Here is a 10,675-nt window from a genome sequence, read left to right on the forward strand (position 1 = left end):
TTCTTATGTTCTTAAACAGCCCGCCGACATTCAGGAGTATAAACACCGTGAACAGTTGACATGCAGAAGAATGCTCTGATTGACAGTGCAATTGACGAATGAAAAGCGAATCCCGGCCAGTGAGTCTCTGATTGGCACACTGATTGACCAAAGGGCGACTGCGGCCTGCCCACCTTGTTCAATGATTGGTGGATGTTTGCCGCCGGGTCCTTCCCCTTTTCTTCGGGAGCTCGGTCAGTTTGTTTATTCAAATCTAACAGCCGGAGCTGCATGCGTGGCGAAGCAGATCCTTTGGTTGCAAGCGGGTGAGTGGCACAGTACTCAAATTGGGGCTTCGATATCGTCGAAACTGTGCTGCGGCCTGTATTAAAAAAAAATAGAGTGAATTTCACTGGTGAGAAAACAGCGTTTTCAATTGCACCAACCTTTCCGAGCGAGAGGGAAAAAAAATGGAGAGTGGTTGACGGAATTTCCAGAGAGGAGGGGGAGGAAGATTCGAGAAGGAGAGAAGGCGGGGAGGAAGTTTCGAGAAGGAGGGGAGCAGAATTGGGATGGATGGAGGGGAGGAAGATTCGAGAAGGAGAAAAGGCGGGGAGGAGGAATGAGAGGGCGAGGAAACGAGGAGTGAGAGGAAATTTTGCGTTTTGGAGGAGCAAATCCCCAGATTGCTGGGTGGGACGGAGGGAGGGGCTAGGTTGGGAGAACCTTCGAGAAGCGACGGGGTGGGGAGAGAGAATAGGATAGAAGCTTCGAATAGAAAGGCGGGAACGGCGCTCGGGAGGGAATAATAAACGTGGATTCTTGGAGAAGGAACTTCCCAAAATCCAAACGGGTAAGATCGGAAATGACAACGTGCGGTCAAACAACGTTACTTGAGCGGCTTTCAATGGGTTGTTATATTAAATCCACCTCAGGAGTCGCAAGCACTTGTTGCCTCAGTCATCGCCCAAGAATATTATTTTTTTTTTAAATGCCCTACCTATAACACACCTATAAAAGTGTTGCAGTTATGAAGAAAGCAGGGGCTCTACTGTGCACCCGCTGCAGACAGCCACCTCAAAGCCGCCGACTGTTGGAGCTTTTATTCCGACCCGTCCTCCATTTTATAGAAATTATCAGAAGTGTTTTGATTTTCAGCTTGGAGGCTCGATTGTTTGGTCACCCTGTACTGGTGATGACTATGGTGGGGGTGGGTTTGTCACATTTTCAAAACAGCTGGGAAGTTCCATATCCCATTCGTAGAATGATTTTCTCAAAATGTTTGAATCTCCAGTGGATGTGAAGTCCTTCTGTTGTCTCAGATCACAAGAATCATATAGCAAAAACCTAGCTTTGTAGAAATATATTTAAATGCCATCTTGAGTGATGCACTTTCCTAAAGCAGAAAATAAAGTGTTTGAATGAACGGGAGGGAATGGTTTACATCTGTGTAGGAACACAAGAACTGCAATAGGCCATTGAGCCTCTTATGCCGTTCAGGAAAATCATGGCTGATCTGTCCCTCGACTCAATTTAACTCACCTTTTTCTCCATAATCCCTTGATGTCCTTATTTAACAAAAAATCTATTTATCTCAGTTGTCAAAATTTCAATTAAAGGCAGCCACAGCCTCCTTGTCTCCTGCTCTGAGTTTGTGTGGATTTTCCCCTCCCACCCCCAACTAGTTTAAATCTTTAATAAAAACAGAAAGTGCTGGTAAAACTCAGCAGGTCTAGCAGCATCTGTGGAGAGAGAAGCAGAGTTAACGTTTCAGGTCAGTCAGTGATCCTTCTTCAGAACTGGCAGATATAAGAAATGTAGAAGATTTTAAGTAAAGTTTATATTTTTCCCGACTGCTCTATTTACCCTTTCTGCAAGGGCATAGGTTGGTTGCTGTCTGATTTAGGTGCAGGCCATCATGTATATAAAGGCTTTCCGGGTCCCAAAATCCATCCTAGTGTACCAGGAATCTAAAACTGCCCAGCCTGTACCATTTTTCCAGCCAAGTGTTAGCAACCCTAATTTTTCCTTGTCTGGTCCAGCTCGTAGCACTGGGAGTTAAGCTGTAGATTACTATCCTTGCTTGGTTCTGCTTAATTTGAAAGTTAACTCCTTAGTAGAACCTCAAACCTACTGCTATCTATACCATTGATTCCATATGAAACATGATGCTGGCTGCTCACTCTCCTATTCCGGGACCTTTTATATTAACTCCTTAGTGGCTTTGTCCCTGGCACCTGGGAAGTACCGTACCATTTCGGACTTTAGATCATGACTCCAAAAGAATTTTATCTTGGACCCCGTATATAGAATCCCCAACAACCTACTAGTCTATGCTTACTACCAGTACTGTTTTTCCCTGTGGGTAACTTTTTTATTCATTCATGGGATGTGGGCGTTGCTGGGCAGGCCAGCATTTATTGCCCATCCCTAATTGCCCTTGAGAAGGTGGTGGTGAGCTGCCTTCTTGAACTGCTGCAGTCCATGTGGGGTGAACTGTTCGTTCTTCAGTAGAATGCAGTTATTCGTGGTTGCCCTATTCTTTAGGAACATAGGAATTGTTAGATTGGAAAAAAAAGCAAGATATATACAAATTAGGAGCAGGAGTAGGCCACTCAGCCCCTTGAGCCTGCTCCGCCATTCAGTAAGTTCGTGGTTGAACTGATTACTCACCATTCCCGCCTACCCCCGATAACCTTTTACCCCCTTGCTTATCAAGAATCTATCTACCTCTGCCTTAAAAATATTCAAAGACTCTGCTTCCTTTTGAGGAAGAGTTCCAAAGACTCATGACTCTAAGAATAAATTTCTCCTCATCTCTGTCTTAATTCCCTTATTTTTGAAATCGTGACCCCTAGTTCTAGATTCTCCTGCATCCACCCCCTCAGGATCTTGTATGTTTCAATCAAATCGCCCCTTATTCTTCTAAACTCCAACAGAAACAAGCCGAGCCTATCCAACCTTTCCTCATAAGACAACCTGCCCATTTCAGGTATTAGTCTAGTAAACCTTCACTGAACTGCTTCCAATGCATTTACATCTTAAACTTAAATAAGGAGACCAATACCGTACACAGTACTCCAGATGTGGTCTCAACAATGCCCTGTAAAACGGAAGTATAATCTCCCTACTTTTGTGTTCAATTCCCCTTGCAATAAACAATATTAGCTTTTCTAATTACTTGTTGTACCTGCATACTAATCTTGTGTGATTCATGCAGTAGGACGCCCAGATGCCTCTGTATCTCCGAGTTCTGCAATCTCTCTCCATTTAGAGAATATGCTTTTTTATTCTTCTGGCCAAGACAGACAATTTCACATTTTCCTACACTATATTCCTTTTGCCAGATTTTTGCCCACTCACTTAACCTATCTGTAGCCTCCTTATGTCCTCTTCACAACTTATTTTCCTACCTAGCTTTGTGTCGTCAGCAAATTTAGCAACCATACCTTTGGTCCCTTTATCCAAGTCATTTATATAAATTGCTAAAAGATTGAGGCCCCAGCAGTGATTCCTGTGGCATACCAGTCGTTACATCTTGCCAACCAGAAAGTGATCCGTTTATGCCTACTCTCTGTTTCCTGTTAGCTAGCCAATCTTCTATCCATGCCGATATGCTACTCCCTACACAATGAGCTTTTATTTTCCACAATAACCTTTGATGTGGCACCTTATCAAATGCCTTCTGGAAATCTAAATACAGTACATCTACCCGTTCCCCCTTATCCACAGCACGTTGCTTCTTCAAAGAGCTCCAATAAATTGGTTAAACACCTTGTCCCTTTCACAAAGCCATGTTGACTGCCTGATTACCTTGAACTTTTCTAAGTGCCCTGCTACAACGTCTTTAATAATAGCCTCAACATCTTCCCTATGACGGATGTTAAGCTAACTGGCCTGTAGTTTCCTGCTTTCTGTCTCCCTTTTTGAATAATGAAACGTTCCCTGAATCTAGGGAATTTTGGAAAATAAAACCAACGCATCAACTATCTCACTAGCCACTTCTTTTAAGACCCTCGGATGACGTCCATCAAGTTGCATCTAGTTCACCTTATGCCATCCTGGTAATTGCAAAATGCAAAGAATAATTCTTTGTAGCCTTTTTGCCCACATCACTGGAATCTAAGCAGCTACACCTATTTGACAATTTCGGCTCAACAAATGATCCCCTTTCTACCTTCATCCTTGGTTCCTACCCTAACTGCTGATGGTCACCCATTGTTCTGTGAACGCTTCACTACTAGCAACTTGAGGTTACAACTTTCTGGAACACCTTAAGAAAACGTTCTCCCTGCCAAATGTTGCTGTGGCCAGTTGCCCCTCAAGGCCTGGATGGTGGTTAGATACCTTGCACTTGTATTTTCCATTGCAAGATGAAACATTATCATTGTTTCAGAAGAATAAACTAACAAAATAATACTTTTTTAAAAATCCAGCCAGTTGTAAATTATGTTTATAATCTCATGGTTAAAGCAGATGTTGGGTGCACCAGCCAATTAAAATGGTATGAGAGCCATATCCTCCTGTTGTATCTTCTGGATTTCTGTTGCCAGGAGCAGCTCGGACTGGGAATAAGTGTGACGAATGCTTCAGTTCACTTGGGAGACGGCAGGTCCAGGTTACGGTATGAAGAAAGGACCCTGTGGGATTAATTTTTCACATTTCTCCTTGTGGATGTGTGGTCCAAGCAGTGGCAGAGGACTGTTAAGAGTTTGGAGCTTTTATTTTTAAACAAATGGAAAATGCTTACTGAAGTATGGTAATCGACTTGAAACTTTTTTGTTTTTGTTTTATGTTGAATACAAACTAGTAGTTGTAGTTTGCACTAACTGTCTGTTGTGTAATAGTTTTTGTAAGTCAGATAAAGATAAGATCAGAAACCACTACCAGTGCATATCTGAACTGTTAAGGGGTTCCTTGTATGCCAGTAGGATATCTTGCATATTTAATTTGTAAGATCAAGTTTTGGTTCTTAGTATATTGATGCTTATGGATGGTAAATTTTGCTTTGAGCATGATTCTAAAGTACTGGGACAAAGTCCAAATCAAAAGTTGTGGCCTCTCCTGTTTCTCAAACACAGATGTTGACTGAAGGCTGAAGGCTCTCGATACCTAACTAAAACACCAATTTGTGTGAGCATGTTTGTGTTCACTCGAAGAAGAGGAGGGTGTCCAGGCCCATATTCTCCCCTCACCTGGCTCACCAAAAATAGAATAACTTCTTAATAGCTTTATGTTGGAGCTTGCTCTGGGCAAATTGACTGCTACATTTCCTACAGTATAACAGTGACTATACTTCAAAAAAAGGTATTTGGCTGTAAAGCGCTTTGGGAACATCCCAAGGTGGTGAAAGGCTCTCCAAAATACGTCTTTTCTTCCCTCTCTTCCATTTATCTCAATGCTCATGCCAGTTGTTTCTTTGTGGTACAAGTGCCTGTGCTCCACTCAGACTTGCAGTGGATAGGATCTTCGTTGCCAGACACCATGAGGTCTTTTGCTGATCCTGTGCAGTGCTCTGACCGTGAAGTATAAGTGTAACGGACCTTGGCTCATTGGGATATTTCTACACTCAGAATTCTTTGTCTCTAGGCTAAGGCATTACTTGCTTCCTGGCCGTTTTTCCTTTTAACCTGTTAGTTATATATAGCCTGCAAGTCTCGGCACCAACATGCCTACTGTAAGCTGTGGGGACTGTACTATGTTACACAAAAATAGTATTTTTGAACATGGGAAGGATAGACATGCAAATTATATGGTCAAATACTCCTGTTATTAGTGAGTGCAGAATTAATATAGTAGTTAAGAAAATATTAACTACAGACAGTACTGTAAATGTCAATGTTAAATTGCAAATCACAATAATACTTAATTTGTAAGCTACTTTTTTGTCTACTCCAAGAGCTTATCTTTGTAGCTCAAATGCTGTGTTCTTAAAGCACAGGTTTTTAAGTTTGCAGTACAAGTTTATTGTTTGAGTAAACAGAAGGTAAGTTTTATCCAGTGATAGTCTGTTACAGTAAAAGCCTTTTGGGAAAATTGGCTGTTATGCCCAAGTGACAATCAGAACCAGTTGATTTACTTTGATTCAAAAACGCAGCAAGGTTCAAGTTCAGTTACAGTAAATAGCTCAGTTTCAAATTGCTACACTGTCGTCATTGATTCAAAGAATGATTAATTCAAAACTCTCTAATCAAAAGTATGTGCTACATGCTGTACTTTAGGTTTTGTGCCTGACTGAATGAAACTGACTGCATTCTTTGCAAAAAAAAGTTGTGATCCTGAGATTGACCCATTTTCCGTAGCTGAACTGCAGTGCTCACTTTTCAAAACTGCTGGTAACTAAGATGGTGAGTGTTTTTTAAACAGAGGTACCAATTTTTCGTTGATCTGTGAAATGTGTACTACAGAATTTTATAGGCTAAACAATGGAAGGTTATTGCTTTGATTCTGTACAAATGAATAATATAGTTGTCACGGTAATGCTGTTCCGTTGGTAAGTGAATTATGATCTTTCACTAGCAACCGAATTTGCTGTAACATGTTTCTTTGGTATCCATAATTACTGTAGCTCCAAATAAATGTTTTTGTATTTTGTTCAAAAAGTAATGCAAATTATACATATATACACTTTAATTGTTTTTTTTAACATTTATTTGAAATATTTGTGTATAATTTGTACAAAATAAGGAAATATTAAAAGTCGTGATGCTTGACAATGCTAGAATCTGTCCTTTTAGTAGGAAACAGAGTTGGCCTGTGCTTTCTCGAGCTGTTTGGGGCTGGTAAGTGACGCATGGAAAAGTTACAACCCAAGTTTTTGCTTTTAGTGATCTTTTGAAATGTTGATTTACAGAAGTATAAGTTCAGGCACAACACAGCCATAGACACAGTTGCTTCTTTGCAAATGTTCTCACTGCTGTTTCATCACTGGAAGGTGAATGTTATTTTCTTAAGCCAGTGAGGTGTAAGTACTTAGAGATGGTGCTTAACTCAGTCACTTGCAATTATGAAATCTAGGCTAAATTAGGATCTTTGGAATTTTACATAATTTTGGGGAAATGTGGGCAGAAAGTTTTAAAATCTGTTTTTGTGGCAAATGCTTTTACTCTGCCCAGCACTCGAACACAGCTACTGACGTCCAGTTCAGTCAGCTTGGGAACTAGGGCTGAAGTCAGCACTAGAGCCTTCAGAATGAGAGGACTGGCTGTGACATTGCAACACATGAGATGGAGAACCCATCAGGCTAAAATTAATCAAGCCAAACATGCTTCTTTGAATTCAACTTTCAATTGAAATTTATAAAACTGTGATAGATTTTTGTTAGTCATGGGAATTAAGGGTTAGTGAACCAAGGTGCATAGATGGAGTTTAGATACAAATCAGTCGTTATCTAATTGAACGGCAGGACAGGCTCAAGGGGCTGAATGGCTTACTCTGTTCTATTTTATCCCATTGTCTGCAGTGGGTGGACAATTCTAGATGCAAAACTGGTATTTCATGGAGGAAGACAAAGGTATCAGATCTAGTCATCTCAGTTGTAAGCAGAAATGTTTTTAAAATGTTTCAAAAAGTACATGCTGTGGAAGAGCAATTTGAGTTTAAATTGTATTAAAGTGAAGGAGTACTAGTAACAAGGTCTATAATCTTTTTAAACACTTTCTAGTTTTTAGCCCTAGTATATTTTCATACTAAGCATAAAAAAACTGCACTGCTCAATGTTTGAACTGAGTTTTTATGCAGTTTTTAATTTTGCTCTTTAAGAATTACACACTTTTTAAAACTAAATCTTGAATTCTTAGTAGCTCAGTAGGTAGAAGTAAGTCGTTGAAGTCTGATGTGTTTCCTTAGTTTGGATACAGATCATAGCTTGGGCAGTGGCAGGGTTACAAGAATTGGGTTCAGCAGCTTTGGATTAGGGAAGGGAAATTCAGACAGGATTTCTGCTCTTGAGTTCTTCAGCTCAACATAACTTGGGTCAGGTAGCTTTAGAGTAATGCTCAGATTTGTTTGACGTCTTCGGCCTTCTGTCTATAGTGAAACTGTTCTGGGAAGTTCTGTGATGTGACTGGCGTTAGAGTTTAGTAGTGAGGGAGATTTCTTTCTATAACACAGCTGATACTTTATTTGGAAAAAAACTGAATAAACAAGATGAAACTTGGTATTCTGTTCTTTTTTTTTAAAAAAAATTAATTTGCACAAAACTACTCCAGACTTTTTTTTCTAAAAATGATTTGTTTCTCAATATTGTAGACCAGAACATAGAATCTTAGAACCCAGAAACAGGCCATTTGGCCCATTTGGACTCCTGCAGATTTTTATTTTTCAAGATATATCTATTCTCCTTTTGAAAGTTATGATTGAATCATCTTCCACCACCCTTTCAGGCAGTGCATTCCAAATAATCATAATTCGTTGTATAAAAACAATATCTCCTCCTCACCTGTCTTTTTTTTTGCCAATTATCTTGTTACCAGCCCTCTTGCCAGGAGAAACAGTTTCCACTTGTTGACTCTTATCAAATTCCTCAATTTTGAGCACTTTTAGTTAAACTAATTTCCCTTAACTTTCTCTGCTCTAAGGGGAACAATCCCAGGATTTCTGGTCTTTCCAAATTAGATTTTTAAAGAACCTAATCAGAGATTTCCTTCAAATACAGTTTAATCTCCATGTCATTACTATCTCCAGATGTCATTTTTAATACTGTATGTCAGAGTATTATGTATTGAGCAAAAAACATTAGTGGCACTTGTATCATGAGGTAAATAGAATTGACCCAAGGAGGCTTAGAAGTAATAGCAGATTTGTCATTTTCAAAGTTGAGATAATGTGGAGAAGCGATTTCAATAGAATCATAGAATAGGTGCAGCATGGGGGAGGGGGGAGGCCATTCGGCCCACCATGTCTATGCCTGCTCTCTGCAAGAGTAACTAGGCTAGTCCCACTACCCTGCCTTTTCCCCATAGCCCTGCAAACCTTTTCTGTTCAGATAATCATCCAATTCTCTTTTGAAAGCCACCATTGAATCTGCCTCCACCACAGTGTCAGGCAGTGCACTCCAGATCTTAACCACTCGTGTTTTAAAAAAAAAAAAATTCTCATGTCCCCTTTGGTTCTTTTTGCCAATCACCTTAAAACAGTGTTGACTGGTTTTTGACCACCTGCCAATGGGAACAGTTTCTTCCTACTCTTGTTTAGATCCCTCATGATTTTGAACACCTCTATCAAATCTCCTCTCAACCGTCTCTTTTTTTTTTAAGGAGAACAGCCTAGCTTCTCCAGTCTAACTACGTAACTGAAGTCCCTCATCCCTGAAGCCATTCTCTTAAATCTTGTCTGAACCCTCTCTAATGCCTTAATTTTAAAAGCATTTTTGGGCTACATAGCTGAACAGGTTAGGACGAGGCTTTGTTTAAAACCTTGTTAGATCACATTTGCAGTGTTGTGTAGTATCATTTGTCATCTTCAAAAGAGGCATAGAAGGTGGAGGAAAAAGCTAGCATACATTATTCCAAGTGTAAAATGGGTGAGGTATGAGAGAGGTTAGAAAAGTTTGTTAACCTGGAGAATAGGGAGTGGATCTGATTGAGCCTACACACCTGGAATGAGCGGGTTGTCTTATGAGGAACGGTTGGACAGACTGGGCTTGTTTTCTCTGGAGTTTAGAAGAGTGAGGGCAGATTTGATTGAAGTATATAAGGTCCTGAACGGTCTTGACAAGGTGGATGTGGATAGGATGTTTCCTCTTGTGGGGGAGTCCAGAACTAGGGGGCACTGTTTTAAAATCAGGGGTTGCCCTTTTTAAGACAGGTGAGAAATTTTTTCTGAGGGTTGTGTGACTTTGGAATGCCTCCTCAGAAGGTGGTGGACGCAGGGGTAGATAGATCCTCGTTAGGCAACGGAATCCAAGGTTATCGGGTAGACTAGAATGTGGAATTTGAGATGCAAACATAGAGAGATACAGCACTGAAACAGGCCCTTTGGCCCACCGAGTCTGTGCCGACCAACAACCACCCATTTATACTAATCCTACATTAATCCCATGTTCCCTACCACATCCCCACCGTTTTCCTACCACCTACCGACACTAGGGGCAATTTACAAAGGCCAATTTACTATCAACCTGCAAGTCTTTGGCTGTGGGAGGAAACCGGAGCACTCGGCGGAAACCCACGTGGTCACAGGGAGAACTTGCAAACTCCACACAGGCAATACCCAGAACCGAACCCAGGTCGCTGGAGCTGTGAGGCTGCGGTGCTAACCACTGTGCCACCCATGATCTTTTTGAGTGGCGGAGCAGGCTAGAGGGGCTGAATGGCTTACTTCTAATTAGTATGCACATATAAGTTTGCAGAAAGGGAGGTGAGAAAAACGGTCAGATCAGTCACTGCTCACCCTACCCAGTAGATGCATCACCCTTCACACCTGCTAGTAATGGTAACTCCAGTAGAAGGCAAAAAAAAATCCTGTGGCCACTTTTTGGAAAAGCTTTGAAGTTATTCCCTGACTTGCTAAGGCAATCAAGCAGGAGCTGTTGTTACCTGTGATGCATCACTAGATCGACCTAAACAATATGCTGTGCCTCCATCCTAAAATCCTGAGGAAAATGGGAGTATATGGAACTTGAAATTACGATTTGAAACTATCAGATCAGTCCCAAAATTTAGACTTCTTACTTTGATCTCCAGTAGTCCTGTCT

The 10,675-nt window shown here is 40.9% G+C and overlaps 1 protein-coding gene across 17 annotated transcripts in view; it reads left to right on the forward strand.

Moving 5' to 3' along the window:
* The first annotated feature begins 203 nt into the window (after positions 1 to 203).
* Positions 204 to 10,675, forward strand: part of LOC137374662 (sodium/myo-inositol cotransporter-like) — a 30,865-nt gene continuing 20,393 nt past the window's right edge. For 12 of the 17 annotated variants that reach the window (XR_010975868.1, XR_010975867.1, XR_010975873.1 and 9 more), the window contains exons 1-2: positions 204 to 305; positions 6,201 to 6,326. The gene's annotated coding sequence lies outside the window, so the exon portion shown is untranslated. The other 5 variants (XM_068041129.1, XM_068041131.1, XM_068041128.1 and 2 more) reach the window with 5 other exon arrangements.

Source organism: Heterodontus francisci, chromosome 10 (genome assembly GCF_036365525.1).
Source record: "Heterodontus francisci isolate sHetFra1 chromosome 10, sHetFra1.hap1, whole genome shotgun sequence".
Classification (NCBI taxonomy): domain Eukaryota; kingdom Metazoa; phylum Chordata; class Chondrichthyes; order Heterodontiformes; family Heterodontidae; genus Heterodontus; species Heterodontus francisci.